The following is a 3,390-nucleotide window of genomic DNA, read 5'->3' as shown; positions in this document are numbered from 1 at the left end:
TTTTACGCACCCCCCAACACGAATTAGTAGATCATTCAGGGTACATTCCGTGTCCCTCTATATCCGGGTTGGTTTATTCCCGACCTGAGAGGTACGAGGTTGAAGACAACCGGGAAAACCAAAAACATACAACAACAACAACAACAACAACAACAACAACAACAACAACAACAACAACAACAACAACAACTGGTAATGTCACATTTTCCTAACTAACCTGTTACAGACTACTTATACCGATATCCGGAAGATGTAAGAGTCTACATCACCCCTAGAATGGTCCATCAAATCTTGGAGAGAATTACTGTGGTAAACTCGGCAGTCTAATCACTACCTTAGAATGACATGTACAATGTTTTTTTGTTTGTTGCTTTTTTCGTAAGTGTCTTACGGCGCTGGTAACCGCATAAGGACAAACGAGCGCGCAGGACACATTAAACTTTTTCAGTTGGTAGCAAATTTGGAATTTTGCCCGGGTGGTGGCCGAAGGCTACTTTTATAGATTTTAGACCACCAATGGATTTCTAACGTGCGCAACTAGCACACGGGCCCCGTTAGATTTTTCGCCCTTGTCCGAGAACGCTAGGTGTAGATCTTTCCTACCAGAAGATCAGGGGTGCGGCTAAAAGACAGCAGTAAGAATGAGCCAAGGAGTGGCAGAAGAAAGTTAAGAAAGGCTGCTGAAAGAATCAGGAGCACAGCGTAGGTGAGCAAAGGAGGTGAGGGGGAGGGCCAGAAAGAGGAGACGAAAGCAGACAGCAGAACATTGCTAGAGTGCAGGAAAGGAGGTGAAAGGAAACCATTTTAGAGAAGAAAATTTTTCGATCGCTACCCGGATTCGAACCTGGGACCTTTGAATGAGAGGCCAACACCTTAACCTCTTGGCCACGAGAGCCCCCTACAATGCTTAATCTGACTTTTTTGGCCGTTTTTAGTTAGTAAGACCATGAAATCTAATTATTTAATAATCTATCTGCTCTATCAAAGTTGTAAGGTTTTGCGGAATTGTTTTCAAGATATTCTAAGAATTGCGTTCGAAAAATCTTGGCATATTGTGAATCTCGGCATTCTTTAACGTCAAAATTCTGAAAACTGGTTACTGAACAGATCGCGAAGTGGATTTATACTTCAATAGATCGATTCTGATCGAATCGGCTGCGGTAATTAGCAAAACTAAACACATTTTGTACCTTCAAAATCGAAACAGAGAGAATAATGTTTGTAGCCTCGATAAAGTTTCAAATGACATAATGCATCATGTATTATTCTTTCAGTATCAACAATAAGAACAGTAACAGTAACAATAAAAACAATAACAACCAACACAAAGGCGCACAAATACATAGCAAAAGCACAGAAATGAAATAGTCTAGTCGGAAGAAAGTCAGACACTATCATGCAAATCCTGGGAAATCGGACGGGTGTACACCCAATTTAAGATTTTATGCTCAATGACATTGAGGCACAGCGCGGAACAAAGGACATGCCCGTGTGCTGATTGCTGAGGTATTATGCATTGTCACACCTTTGTCCAGCCCAGCCGTCTGTTTTGTTTTGTTTTTTTCTAAGGCTTTTTTTTTGTTCGTTTTTTTTTTTTAGTGTGTGTTTTTCTTCTTCTGCTTAATATTCCGTTACAGGTTAACCCCAAAAAGCCGGCACATCAACTGACAATACATGAGGCCTCTTCCTTTTTCTTGTTTTCCTCATTTAGCATAATTATCTCTCTGTCTCTGTTACAAGCGACGTACTATATCAACATATTAGTAAATCTAATCTCCATTCAATTAATTGCTTCTCAACAGTGGGTGGTTGGCGGATGCTCTGGTGTGGTTTGCTTCTCCTTTCCTATCAAGCATCAATCGTCCTCAGTCCTCACCTCTCCTCCTTTTTTGGTTTGTTTGCTTCTCTCTTGTAATACCTCCAATCATCGGCACTTGTATAACCTAACTGTGCTGTAAGCACCGTGAACCTATTACAAAAACAAAAACTAAAAAGAGTTGCTGAACATGGCGGCTGATACAAGATTGTTGTTTGAAACCTCTCTTTTTTCATGGTGAAAATGAAAATTTATTCTTATTTTCAACTAAAATTTGGCAACAAATTTAGGAACAGAGAGTTAATGGACTTTGGAAACAACAAGTCGGATTTTTATCTTCAATTAGGAGGTCAAAACAATCCCTGAGAAAGTGGAAACATGCGCAGGCATGATACTGAATACATGTGCTGGCATAGACACGCTCACATACATGCACCGCGAACACATAGATACACACACATACACACACACACACACACACACACACACACACACACACACACACACACACACACAAACGCACATATACACACATACACATACACACATACACGTACATACACATACACACACACATATATATTTTCCCCCAAAAGAAAATTAGAATAAAAAACAAACAACACCGACAATCCCCCACCCCAAACCTAAAAGTAAAATTAAAACAACTAACAACTAAATAAAACAGAAGGAAAACCAACAGCAAGACATAGAGAAACCCAAAAAAATATTTTATATAAATAAGAACCAGCTCCCTTACAAATTACGCCACAGCAAGGCCTGTTGATAATATACGTATACCCAAGAGCCATTCGTGACTCAGGGGGAATAGGAAGGAATAACATCGATTTTTAAAACCAAACCCGGCCATTCTAATAGAAAACATGAAAAGAAACAATTAAAATAAGATGATTGTATTTTTACTGTGGAGGGCTCTTGGGTAACACGTTGCCCTAATCCGATACAACGAGTTTCATAACTGATGATCTGAAATAATATTATATAGTATAGGATTCTTTTGACATATATTTCTTGGTTGCTGAACAGATGGAAGGGATAATTATTTCTGCTCACTCAAGGAAGAATAAAGTCAAACAAATGAACACCAATAAACGTGTCTCTGAAACAAATGCTTAATCACACTGTCATAACATTAATACATTACCAATTGCACAAATATTTGTTTGTCTGTTTGTGTCATACACTAATCTAAACCAGAATAAACGAATTAGAAACGAACAGTAGCAAAATGTGGAAACAACATAAAGTCAACCCAAAAAAACTTTATAAGAGGGAAGAAACATATGTATTGACTTATTTGTTAATGTATTTTTTATATGTAAAACATTTCCCTGTGTGTTTACTCTAAGACTAACAGCTAATTTCAAAACTCAAAAGGCAGCACAGTTTGTTGTTATTACTAAACAAAAGAGCGCAGATGATAGAATTGGGCAGGGTAAAAAAAAAACAATAACAAGAAATACATGAAGTCAATTTTTACAAAAAGGTCTACTTTGCTGTAATAAAAACAGCTGTTTATGCCTTCTGAATGGCATTATAAATTGCCTCGATTAGGG

This window comes from Aplysia californica, unplaced genomic scaffold, assembly GCF_000002075.1.
Source record: "Aplysia californica isolate F4 #8 unplaced genomic scaffold, AplCal3.0 scaffold00839, whole genome shotgun sequence".
NCBI lineage: Eukaryota > Metazoa > Mollusca > Gastropoda > Aplysiida > Aplysiidae > Aplysia > Aplysia californica.
Note: the sequence above shows the minus strand (reverse complement) of the source record.